Source organism: Mus caroli, chromosome 7 (assembly GCF_900094665.2).
Source record: "Mus caroli chromosome 7, CAROLI_EIJ_v1.1, whole genome shotgun sequence".
NCBI lineage: Eukaryota > Metazoa > Chordata > Mammalia > Rodentia > Muridae > Mus > Mus caroli.
Genome location: NC_034576.1, coordinates 53,581,199 through 53,594,716, shown reverse-complemented (window position 1 = coordinate 53,594,716; position 13,518 = coordinate 53,581,199). Strand labels below are relative to the sequence as shown.

The following is a 13,518-nucleotide window of genomic DNA, read 5'->3' as shown; positions in this document are numbered from 1 at the left end:
TGAACAATGGCAACCACAAGAACAGGTTACGGAGCATCTGTCAGAGCTCTATCATTTCCTTACTGGGTACTGGCGATTGACTCATGCTGCCCTATCTAACACAGGTTCAGTGAAAAGAGAAAAAATGGGGTTAGATGAAAGCACCAGAAACAGACATTCTGACCCAAGTGGTTGAGTTGGAAGATGTCACATTTTCAGAATGAGGATTTAAGTGACAATTACCAGGGCCTGGAGAATGCTGTCATGCACACAGCTAACTCTATTTCAGAAAGCAAACAGAATATGCTGTGAGTTGAAATACAGAAATTCATGGACATATTTGATATTAAATGAAGCAGAAACTTGAAGGCAGGTAATTGCAGACAACAGTGTGGAATGACCAGTCTTAATTATTCATTCCACTAATATTCTACTGAAGGAAGTGGGCAGTGAGCAGGACTCACAGATTATGTTTGGAGTTGTATACTATGTGTAAATATTACTCAGTTTGTCCTTTGCTGTATTTGGCTAAATGAATTAGTGATTAAAAACAGAGTCACCAATATGTGTTGGTGTCATATTCAGACAAGAAATCAAAGACTTCCTTCTGAGAGTAGTGTGGCTAAGAATGAACTCAGATCTGAATTCTTCACCACTCTATCTCTCTGAAGCTGTGGTGTCTGGTCTATCTGTACTCTGTTGTGAATCTGGGTCTACCTGAATAAAGTCTCATTAATCTGTCCTTAACAATGGCCTTTGCTCTCTTTTTTATTGGACAACATAGAAAGTATCACAAGGCGGAGGAATGAGAGCTACTTTATAGAAATCTTTAATTGAGTTTCCCAAGGGATTAAGTTATTGAGTTCAACTGACCCCATCTGACCAAGATAAAAAACCAACAGAGGCTATAAGGCAATATCCAAATACTGCTTCCAGTGTTTATGGTGGATATTAGTTTTATAAGATTGCTTTTAACATATTTGCTGTTTCGAGCATTTATTTATCACTATGCACAACACACATGCATTACTTAAGGTCAGGGGCAAGGAAAAATGCATGACTTAAAATTAAAGCTATACATCAAATTAGATTTTAAGAGCTGAAACATAAGAGATCAAAGCAAGGAAGGCTGGCTAGCACGTTGTTCTCTTAAAGATAGGTTAAAGAAAGAGCAGAGTAGGCAGTTTTAAGTCTTTTTTGAGGTCCAGAAAAAGTTTCTATCTCTTAGAATGTAAGAGATACTTTAATAATAATTCTATCACCATGCCTGAATAGAGACCTGAATCAATGAACCTGACTAAGATAATAGTAAAAAGAATAAGATGCTTGTAGACCCAACAAGAGCATTCATCCTAGATACCACTTAACTCTCGGCTCCTACTCAAAACAGTGATAGGTAAGGCAGCATGTGTGACTCTGATAGAAAATGATAGAGTTCTAACAGATACCCAATAACCTGTTCTCATGGTTCCCATTGTTCACCAGGTGTGGCTACAGAGTGGCTTCCCAAGGAAGCCCACCTGTTCACGGTTGTCAGCAGCTGCATCCCTTTCTCAGCTGCATCCCTCCAGCAGCAGAGAGACAGACAACAGTAGCAGGTCGTGCCCAGGTGGCTTATGGGTCAGACCTGAAGGTAGCACCTATCTCTGGCTCACATTGAATTTGATAAGACCTTACCCATGCTATATCTAGCATTAAAAATAAAATGTATGTGTGCCTGTGAAGTACGGGAGGACATAGGTATTTGTTCATTCATTAAAAGTTAATAGAACACTGCAGGTGTGGTGATTCATACCTTGAAACTTACCACCCAGGAGATGGAGACAGAGGCAGATGGATTTCTGTGAATGCTAGGCCAGATCATCTAAACAGTGGTTTTCAGGATAGCCAGGGCTCTGTAGAAATCCTATCTCAAAAAGAAAAGAAAGAAAGAAAGAAAGAAAGAAAGAAAAGGAAAGGAAAGGAAAGGAAAGGAAAAAGGAAAAAGGAAAAAGGAAAAAGGAAAAAGGAAAAAGGAAAAAGGAAAAAGGAAAAAGGAAAGGAAAGGAAAGGAAAGGAAAGGAAAGGAAAGGAAAGGAAAGGAAAGGAAAGGAAAAAGAAAAAAAAGAAGGGGCAATAGTTCTTTTTAATGCTAATCTTGCCTTAAACATGATCAAAGCAAAGCAGTGTTTTTATTCTCTGTATACAACCTGACCCAATAAAGATGTATCACTGGCTGCTGTTCAGTGATGGTATCCATCACTGGCTGCTTCTCTGAGAGTCATTTTTACTATTTTTAATGATATGTATGAGTGTGGGTATTGTGGAGTTCAGAATGATGGTATCCATCACTGGCTGCTTCTCTGAGAGTCATTTTTACTATTTTTAATGATATGTATGAGTGTGGGTATTGTGGAGTTCAGAAGAAGATAGCTAATACCCTGAAAGGAAAGTTGCAAATGATTATGAGCTGTGTAATATTTGGTGCTAGGAACTGAACTCAAATGCTTTGCAAAAGCAGTAATGTCCCCTTAGTTACTAAATGACCTTCCCAATTCCAGTCACCGAATAATTTGCGTATTTTGTCAATAATTGCTCAGCAGCACACATCACAACGTAGCACTGAACCTGGATACTAACTATGGCATCTCCCAGTAAAGCTGCCTAGGGAACATTTTCTGGTCCTTTGAAAATGGTTACTTAGGAAGGGAAGGCAATCTTGTCCCAGTGGCTCAGTAGACACACAATGCTTAGCTGCCTGTTTTAAGATAAAATGGACTGATGGGTATTTATATTGCTATGCTAATCTTGTGAGTCATTTATGCAGCGACAAGTAGGGTACAAACACCTGTGAAATTCACCCAAGTGCAGCCTCAGCTCTGGGAAGAGTCAGCACTTGTCAACACGTCTTATTTCCACACCCTCTGAGAGTCAAGCTAGCTTAGGATGCTTCCTTTAAGCCTCAGGGGACTCCATTACTGTCTTCCAGGCTGTGAGCCTTAAACAGTAAGTACTGACATCGCTTAGCGACAAACTGTGATGTAAGTATATCCAGGAGACTCCTCTTTTTTTTCCCTCTCCTCCTGGAAAAGCAATGGAAGGAAAGAAATATTAAAGGCCCAGAAAAAAAAAAACCCTACAAGATCTACCTTAACAAGTCAAGGAACACAATGAATGGAGGGGGCTTTTGTTACTGAGGTTGGCTTCTGTCTCTGTTGGTCTGTCAATGTTCTCTTTCCTGTTTTGGGAGGGAAGCCTAGCTTCTGGTGCCCTTTACCAGCCCTTTACCAAATGTACAGGCATACATATCTCTCAGTAACCGAGTATGAGAAAAATAACTTCTATTTTCTAGTTCCAGATACATTTTCAAAGGATGAATTGCTGAAGTATAAAGCATAGTAACTTTCCTTGGGCTTAGAGGCTTGTTCTTCTCTCAGAGATAAATCAGTATTATAAAACGCTTCCTCGTTTAGGTCCATAACAAGTTACTTGCTGGCACATTTGGTAGCAGTGCTTGCTGGTAAGCATTTGTCTGTCAGGAAGTTTGCAAAGCCACTAGTACTGCTTATTGCCATCACCGCAAACCACAGTAGTGCAGGTGGGAACAGGGGGCCTCTCACATACCTGCCCAGCCTCCAGGTTGGATCACTCATAGAAGAGCTGCTTCAGCTTTCACTGTCTCCCCAGAAAATCACACTCGCACTGCTTTGTAAAGGAGCTCTTGTAAAGGAGCATTTATTTGGCAAGCCTGGTGAAGTCTCTGTCCTGGGCTCCTTACACTGAGCCACAGTGAGATCCTCAGAATTTCCAGTCTCTGTCTGGCCAGGTTTCTGCAACCTCAACTACCACATCAGCCCATTACATTGAGAAGGGATGGAGGTCATCTCTGAAGTATGGTCCTGTTGTCTTATTTACTCCAAAGGCCACTGTGCTGACCACCCTGTCCCGGACTTATTCTCTGTTGACTCAAACCTGCTGTAGTGACAGAAAAACTATGACATCTCAAGCACCAACACATTGCAGAGTCATGTCCTAATTTTTACAGAATAAAGTGATCCCAAGTTTGTCTGTGATTGAGAATAAAGTGGCTATGCTACATGGAATTGGTCTCAATCTCAGGAATGACTCTCTTGATTACAACAAGGAGGACACACAGGAAAGGACAATGTTCAACTCACCAGTACACACCACACTTAGGTGAATTTTTATGACCCTTCGATCACAAAGAGACATTGCTCATTTTTGTTTTCTTAAAATATATATTAAGGTAGCCAGCCAAGCCCTGTAATAATTAAAATAGGAAATACATATGGCTCTGATGCTCTTAAGGCATACTTAATATTAACATAATCAATACCTTGGGCTGGAGAGATGGCTCAGCCGTTAAAGACTAGGCTCACAACATAATCAATACCTTGAACAGAGACAGATATGACTGTTGAATGCATTATATATATATATATATATATATATATATGTGTGTGTGTGTGTGTGTGTGTGTGTGTGTGTGTTTGTGAGAAAGCTCTGTACATCCTAAGGGAAATTGATTCTATCTAGTGATATGACTGAAGATCATATATAAGAGCTAATACTGAGGCTGGAGAGATGGCTCAGTGGTTAAGAGCACTGACTGCTCTTCCAGAGGACCTGAGTTTAATTCCCAGCAACCACATGGTGGCTTACAACCATCTGTAATGGGTATCCAAAGCCCTATTCTGGTGCATCTGAAGGCAGTGATAGTGTATCCACATACATAAAATAAATAAAGCTTAGAGAGACAGAGAGAGATAATACTGATTGTCAATTTGATGGGATCTAGAATAACCTAGGAGTCAAACCTCGGGCATGTCTATGAGAGATTATCTTGATTAGGTTAATTGAGGTGGGGGCACCTATCATCGTTCTATGCACTAGGATCTGACTAATAAAATAGGAAAAAAGCAAACTGTGCACCACCATTCATGGTTTTCTGCTTCCTGACTATAAACGTGCTTTGACTAGCTACCTAAACTCTCTCACCATGGCTTCTCTACCACAATGGAATATCTTTCAAATGGTAAATTGATATAAATTCTTCCTTAAAAGTTGCTTTGTTCAGTGTACTAGTTAGTTTTGAATGTCAACATGCTACAACCTATAGCCATCAAGAGAATATTCATGAGGGCTTATCAATATCAAGTTGGCATATGGGAGACTGCCTTGATTGGTAATTGATATAGAGGACCTAGACCACTGTGGGTGGCACCATTCCCTACACGTGTGCTACTAACTACATAAGATGGAAGAGAGTTAGCATGCATAGATTGTTGTTTCTCTCTGTTCTTGACTGTGGGTGTGATGCAACTGAGTCCCTGCCTCAATATCCCTACAATTATGACTATAACTTGCAATTGTAAGATGCACACACCCCTTCTTCTTCAAAGCTGCTTTTTGTCAGAGAATTTTATCACAGCAATAGAAATGAAATTAGAAGAGTGTAGCATTATATCACAGCAAAAGAAAAGTAACTAATACAGATGGGAAGGCAGACATTACCAGTAACGTTTTAACCCAGTTTATCTGTGTTGTTTTATTTATAATCATATAATCACATGAATCAAGTACCCTTGGGCCCCTGGTAGAGACAGGGACACTGGTTTGGAGAAATGAGCATTGTGTGTTGCTGTATGTCTTTGATAGCCTTGAGTGTAGAAACTAGAATTGAAAGAAACATGGTCAGTCACTCATAGCCATATTGCTAGTACCATATTACAACACAAGAGCCCAACATATCTATCTCCAAAGCTTACAAGCAGGACACAATCCTCACATATGAGTGAGTCTCATACAACAGCTCTTTTCCCCATCTTAGCTGAGTATCTTATGATACACACTCTGATAATGGCTATGTGTTTTTGTTTTTTGTTTTAATTCTTTAATTTCAAGAAAAAAATTACTTTTTGGGTTTCTATTTCATTTGAGACCTTTTCCTCCCACCAGAACTCATTCTGCCTTTCCACCAGCCTGGCCCTTACTGCTGTGGCTGCTCATTTCTTAAAGCACCTCTTCTTCTAGGTGATTTCGGCATCTATCCTAACTCTTCACTATTCAATCTATGAGAAAATAGAAGTTACTGTATATGATTCTTGCAATCACATATGTAGTTTTCAAAATTCTAGCTGGAATTCTTTCTAGTGCTTACACCATTGAGGAGATGATTGTGGTTTGAGCTATGACAGAGGTCGGGAGTGGTAAGAAATTACTGTATTGTGGATAAGCGACAGATGACAGATTTGCTGATAGGGTGGTATATAACATGAAAACAAGAAACAAAAGGAAACATTTAGGTCCGTTTTTAAGCAATCTGGTGAGAGATGATCTGAGTGCCCAGTTAGGGAATGGCTTAGAGGAAGAAGTGAAGCCTCTGTTAGTGTTGTACAATTTTGAGATACAATCCCCTTCCCTACTTTCATTTTATTTCTGTGTTGTGATTAACCACAGACAATTGCTGTCTGAAAATGGAAAATTTTAATAATACTTCATAATTATCAAATTATGTGACATTCTATGTAGGATGATGAGAAAATGTATGTACTATTCTAGCTTGTCTTGGATATGAATCACCCTTTTGTCCAGTGTATCTCTGTTGTAATATGTATTGCAATGTGTGTGTGTGTGTGTGTGTGTGTGTGTGTGTGTATGTGTGTGTGTGTGTAGTTTTGGCTACATTTTCAGGCATCCATTGGTAATCTTGGAGCATATTCCCAATGGACAAAGGTGACTACAATGCCGTGAGATGCTCAAGGAGGTGGTTCAAGGAGATGATGCTGGTGACCTTAGAGTTTGGAAGCGAAGGCATAAATTTCATGCTTGTCAGAAAATACGTGCTGTTTAAGCCTTTATGTTTGAACATGGTTACTTAGGAGGCAGAAAATGTTGAAAGACTAGTCAAAAAGTTTACCAAAGAAATCCGAGTATCTGTTGAAATAGGGAAAAGTCGAGGACTGTGAGCTTTCTGGGGAGGGGGGAAAGTTTTGTTGTTGTTGTTGTTGTTTTGACAATTAAAAGTAGTTGATTTCAAATGCTGTAGGAAGTTGAGTTGTAGTTGAACCAAAAGCTAACCATGTACCAGCACCTACAATAGTACATAGCTCACAGTGTTTGCAGTAAATATTATTTAATAACTTATATGCTAGTTGCCATTTATATCACTGATTACAGCAGGAGAAAGTTTTTAAGGCAGAATCATCCATGAGGATTTAAGGAATAAGGGGCTTAAATTGCAGAAATACACAGAACAATGTAACAGAAACTCATTCTGCTTAGCGAAAAAAGGTACCATACTACTTGGGAGTCAACAGAAAACACCACTTTGCTCAGAATCTTCAGCCTAGAGGTTTATTCAGCAAAGCTGAGTTCCCAAGGGTGTCTGCAAAGCCTTATGATTAGGGAGAATTGTTGTAAATTTATGGTTGTTCCATGTTGCTTTAATATCACATCAGATCCTACCTTCTCTGTGATAGTCTATATTCAGGACTGGCTCACCCATTGTACTACAAGAACAGAGCTGACCTTTGTCAAGTGATCCAGCTCATTGCAACTGCTTGATAAGCCATCATCATACCTAGGGTCTCATGGCAGCAAGAAGCTATGTGTGAACTGGCTGACTAGACAATAGTGCATTGAAGAATACATCAGCAGGAAGAGGAGATTCATCTATTCTGACTCAGGAGATGAAGGGAATCAGCAACTTGAGCTGCACTGAGAAGGGTGAACAGAACATTAATGGGAAGAGGAGGATGTAAGAGGTTATTCTAGATCATGACCCAATTCTTAGGGGGAGAAAAATCACATGAAGCTAACTTGTCTGGGCAGGAATGGTCAGTGGGCTTCCAGCATGACTATAGAGGAGTGGGGAGAGACAATATACTGACAGATGAACCTTAAAATGTCCAGAAGGGGGCAAATTTCACAGGACAAAGGGTCCTGTAGGAGTTTAGGTATCCATTAATAAGAAACAGTTTATTTGTTTGTTTAGGAAGAAAAATGGAGATTGATTACAGAGTAGATAAAGATGGATAGAGAGACAATTAGGTACACACAGACAGACACAGATTTACTGTTCTGAACACCCACTTCTCAGGTCTGTACATGCTTAAGTATATTTTGGATCTGCATGTTCCTGAGAAATAATTTTCTGCCACTGTGTGTTCAAATTCATGTCCTATGCTATGCATGTTTTCTGACTAGTTGGTCTTAACTGAACTGGAGTTTTCCTCATCCACATTTACATCAGTGCTGCCTTTAATGCAACTGGTATATACTCAAATTTCTTAATAGTCCTATATTATTTGAGAGTCCCATTCCCTGCAGTAAAAGAATTTGGCCCAAGAGTGTCCATATGCAGCTAAGGAGATTCTTAAACACTAATGAAAGGGGATCCTCCTATGTTAACCTCCATACATAGAAAACCTTATGTGACCTACAAGGGGTAAAAATGGAACAGAAACTGAGGGAGTAGCCAACCAATGACTGGTTCAGCTTGAGACCTATGCTATGAGAGAGAGCCCACCCTAACACTGCTAATGGTATTCTTCTATACTTGTACACAAGAGCCTAGCATAATTGTCATCAGAGAGTCTTTTCCCAGCAACTGATGGAAACAGATATAAAAACCGATAGCCAAACATTAGGCAGAGCTTGATAAATGCTGCATGCTGTAGAATAAGGGAATGAAGGATTATAGGAGCCAGAGGAGCCAAGGACACCATAAGAAAACATAAAGAATCAACTAACCTGGGCCCATATGGGCTCACAGAGACTGAACTGCCAACCAGGGAGCATGCATGGGACTGACACAGGCCCTCTGCACATATGTTACAGTTGTGTAGCTTGGTCTTCATGTGGGACTCCTAACAGAGGGAGCAAGGCCTGTCTATAAATCTGTTACCTGGCTTTTAGACCCTTTCTGCCTACTGGGATGCCTCGTCTAGCTTCAATAGGAGAAGATGTCTAGTTGTGCTTTACTTGGATATGCCAGGGCTATTTGATATCCCAAAGAGAAATGGAGGAGGAATGGATGGAGTGGGGAAAAGTGGGGAAGGGCCTCAGGGAGAGAATGAAGGAGAAACTGTGGTCAGGATATTTATTAATTAATTATGGCTCTATTACAAGCATATTCCATGGGTCTGAATAGGTGGCTCAGTAGTTGAGAGCACCTGCTGTTCTTGCTGAGTACTTTGGTTCAGGTCCTAACCCTGACATAAGTAGCTATAACTACCAGTAACCCCAGTTTCAGAAACTCTGACATCCCCTCTGGCCTCTGCAGATACCTGCCTATATTGGGTGTTCACACAGACAAGCAGGCACATAAACATGTACAAAAATAAAATAAATAACCATAAGGAGAATACTCCATGTAAAGAGAATACCCCAAGAGCTCATCTTCCTGACTTGAACCTGGTCCTGGGCCACCCCTAATCTATTTGTTTCCTGCCTTTATAAACCAGTCTGAGCTAGAATAAAAAAATCTCAGTATCCTTCCTGAGCTGTTAGGAAATTGCTCTTTAAGTATAGGTGTACCTACCATCCTTACTCACTCATGGTACGGGTATGCTTTTACAAATGGACTGGTCTTCGGCTGGTCAAGACCTCTTATCTTAGCAGTCAATCTTTTTCATCATCATTCTCTTTAACATTCTGTCTGCAACCTTAACAGCAGAATTTCAGAATGAAGCCTTCCTGAGTTCCGCTCATTACATTAACCACGTTTCAGAACTCTGTCTAGAGTGCTATAAGCACCTTTGCCAAGGGCTTCACATTTCCCTTGCTATTTGCTTCAAAACCTTCAAATTTCATCTACTCTGATTCACAGCCCGGTACTTCATCAGTTTTATTATTTTCAGTGATAGCTTGCTATAACAACTTACTATTCTTTTCCCTCCCTCCCTCTCTCTTCCTCTCATACTGCCTATGAGCTGCTGAAATCATCTCTTGGCACCTGCAAGATGTCTGCTTTCCTTAGAATATCTGCTAACTCAAGATGTCAGTGGCATTGTGAGTGTGAGCTGTCACATTAATCTTTCTACTCCCGACCTTCCCTAGTCTTCTGTTTCTGGCCTCTTGCCATACAGTGAGTATCTAGGCTCTCATCAAATAGATGTTTCCAGGAAGTAGCCCTTCTATGCAAGTACTCTCTGCAAAGTGCTCAAAACATGTCACCTCCGTGAACTACCAGATTCTTAGAAGCCTTAGAAGAAAGTCTCACTTATGTGCCTAAAATTTATACAGTGGACCTAACTAGAGCTTTTCTTTGGAGCCTGTCTCCCATTAGCAGCCCAGGCTTCATACTGAGATGAATTTGTGTATCTATTTCTGGAAGCAGTGGTTTCTCAGATAGGGATAAGTTTGGATGACCCCCTAACTCTTGGGACTCCAGACAGACTTGCTTTCTTATAAAACCTTCCAAATACCTGAGTGCATATTCTATTAGAAAGGCATATTTGCCTAATGTACCCTCACAAGGAAACTTCCAAGGTCTATAGTACACTCCCCTTTTACTAAGCATAATTGCAGATATATTAAGCCACAGTGTACAAGAAGCAGATGTATAGACAAACAGGTGTAATATGTGGTGGTACAGACAGAGATGGCATTTAGAGAGCTTTCTGGGATGCAGAAAAAGGTAACCCTCCAGCCTAAGGCATCAGGATGGGAACACAGGACTGAAAAGTTACTAGGCACATTTGCATCTCTACATGTTACAGATCATTAAAGTGTCCCCAGGATATCTGCATATAAACCCCAGGAAGAAGAAGATTAACTAATCCACTTCTATATACAAAGGAAGTGTAGGTATTAAAAGATGCCACAAGGGTGTCACAACCTATCAGCTTCTGAAATGCTGGAAAAGTTTGAACAAGTGCCTCCCAATAGCTTTCAAGTATTCTTCAGAGAGCCTATCAAGATAGAGAGGTGGTAATAGTAGTCTGCACTTAGCCCCTTAGCTCTGATTTCCATGTAAATAATTGCACATTTTGTAAAAGACTCTTGACATAGCCCATAGATCAGAACACCAGTGAGAGGGCAGACACAACTATTTTGCCACTTTTTAGTGAACATCGTTAGACATGTGAAGTTCGGGAGAAGGTGCTGACACACCATTTGACATTTCCTCCAGAGCAATCCCATCTGGCCTCTTGACTTAGCCTCACCCTGACTGCAGGTGAGTTAGAGAAAAGAGGTGGACATGGTGGACATTTGCCTCCCAGTTCTTTCTTCATCTCCACACTAGGGATCAGTGTGTCCATGGGACCACCCATTCTAGGTTTTCCTCCTGCCCTAAGGAGTGAGAGGAAGCTTCTTGCCAGCATTTCAGCTTCTATGTGCTTGACTTCTTCACCTTCCCCTCATTGGTTATGGAGAGGGGAAGCCTACCATTTCTAGTCTCTTCTCAAAACCACAACTGTTCTCAAAATTAATCAACAATTACCATTTTGCCAATAGATCTGCTATTTAGTCACCTTGAAGAGAATGACCACATCAAGTTTTCTGGTCAAACCTGGTGTCTGAGACTAATAGAATCCCAGTCTGCAGTGAGAGAACAAAAAAACCAAGCCACAAGAGAAACCACAGGGATGTGTGCTCCTCAAAGTGTATCCTTTGGAGCAGTTATCCTCAATGCTAGGCTTCTTTCTGCCTTCAGGTTCTGTGATATTCCTGGGAAATTCTTTTTTCTGAATTCTAGTTCACACCATGCAGGACCAACTTCACAAGTATGCATCACCTAGGAAGGCTCCACACTCGGGGTTTGGCATTCTGTAATCACCACTGCAAAGTTCCTAAGAACTTCAAACACATGGATTTGTTCTAAGTAGAATTCAGTAAGACCCAGAATACATGTTCTCCTGGGCACACCGACTCTTAGTGCAGACAAGAAGAATAAGAAAGGTCACATACATTCAACATGTCTGTGTATCCTCTCACCTACTCACCAGCTCTTGGAAAAGACAAAAGTCTGGGTTGGATGCCCTAGAAAACTTTAGTTCAAATGCAGTCCCTCCAGATGTCTCTCTGCCTTTTCATCATACCAAAATAGCTTAAAGACTTTTACCAGCAGACACTGAAAGGGTTAGGACTGAGCACATATGTTTTGCTATTTCCAGAAAAAGAATGATGGCACCCTCCTGGGTGCTGGATGTCAAGGACCTGGTGGTGCACGATACAAATATCCAGAGAACTGCTGCAGAGATCATCACATCACTGAGTGCCATGTCTGCTGTGGATTTAGGATATGAAATCTTAGAAAGGGAGGATGCTTGATTCAAGTTCTCTGCTCAAGCAAGGTCAGGATGTGGGGTGTGGGGTCATACCCATATGAGGAGTCCATTCTGCAGGAAAGACCTATTGCTATCCTATGGGTCAGCAGTCACAAGGAGACTGTCCTCCATACCCAACGAAGCAACATTGAACAGTCAATTTCAAGCACAAATGAGAATAATTACTTGGGTACCTTTATGAAGCAAGCTTTGCCTGCTTTTGTAAAGGAAGCCTAAACTTACATTTGTCTCTTGGCACTCCAAATCACAAGTCTTCATTTTTGGTTCCTGTTGCTTGTAACCAAAAGAATCCTAAAGTGTACACCACATCACACAAGGCTCAATGTTTTCAGAGCCCTCATGAACCTTTTTTGTATGAGCCAATGTTGCTTTGTACATTTTACCACTTGGGTTGGAAGCATTTGTTCAAATTGTTTTCCATTTTTAAATGATGAATCCTCTAAGGCCCTGTCTTACCTCTGGTTTTGTTTTTTGGGATTTTTTTGGGGGAGTGGGGGTTCTGAACATAAAATTCACACTCACTGTGTGTTTACAAAATAAATGCCAATATTATCAGCCACTGAGACAAGAATGCTTTCCAGGATCACCAGATTTTAACCAGCTAATGACAGATAAGAAAGGAGGCTTAGTCTATCAGCTACATATTGACAACTGCTTAGTTAAAGCCCGATTTCCATTCCAGCACTAATGCCAGGCTGGCAAGGCAGATAAACACTCTCCTATTCAGAACCTTAACCCTCAGGTTAGGTTATGCTAATCTCATTTAGAACTGTCTGCAAGCATGCTGTCCATTTAACCCTAAATGCCAAGATATTTAGCAATATGTATTGCTTGGCTTAAAGTGCTTCTGTCTGTTTATCAAATATGTGAGCAAATTTTTTTTCTAAAGGTTACACAATGTAATTATAATTATCTTTCCTTTCAGCTTTTGTTTTAGTTTCTAGTTAGGGGAGAAGGAGATGTAAGAAGGGAAGGAAGAGAAGAAGGGAAGTTGTGTCTCTCTCTGTGTTGACTGATTAGGCTGGTTATCACATAGGTAATGAATTATTATAGTATGCCAGGCACATTCTTTTCTAAGACATTAAGCTGTGAGGATATGACCATGTATTTGCTACCCAGGACTTCCATCCTCTCTGCAAGGCAAATAACATGGAGACAAACACAAATATGTAATACAGAGTGTCCAGTCAGGCTGCTTATGAAAAGCAGTTGAGCAAGGTTTGGTCTTGGGAACACTAAGAGT

The 13,518-nt window shown here is 40.6% G+C and overlaps 1 protein-coding gene and 1 long non-coding RNA gene across 2 annotated transcripts in view; one reads left to right on the top strand and one right to left on the bottom strand.

Annotated features, from left to right (window-relative positions):
- Positions 1 to 13,518, bottom strand: part of Nell1 (neural EGFL like 1) — an 807,173-nt gene that overhangs the window by 279,972 nt on the left and 513,683 nt on the right. The gene's annotated exons all lie outside the window — the stretch shown is intronic.
- LOC110297770 lies at positions 1,778 to 12,457 on the top strand. The gene is made up of 3 exons (XR_002378328.1): positions 1,778 to 1,822; positions 2,825 to 2,964; positions 12,102 to 12,457. It is a non-coding gene; the product is annotated as an uncharacterized LOC110297770 (long non-coding RNA).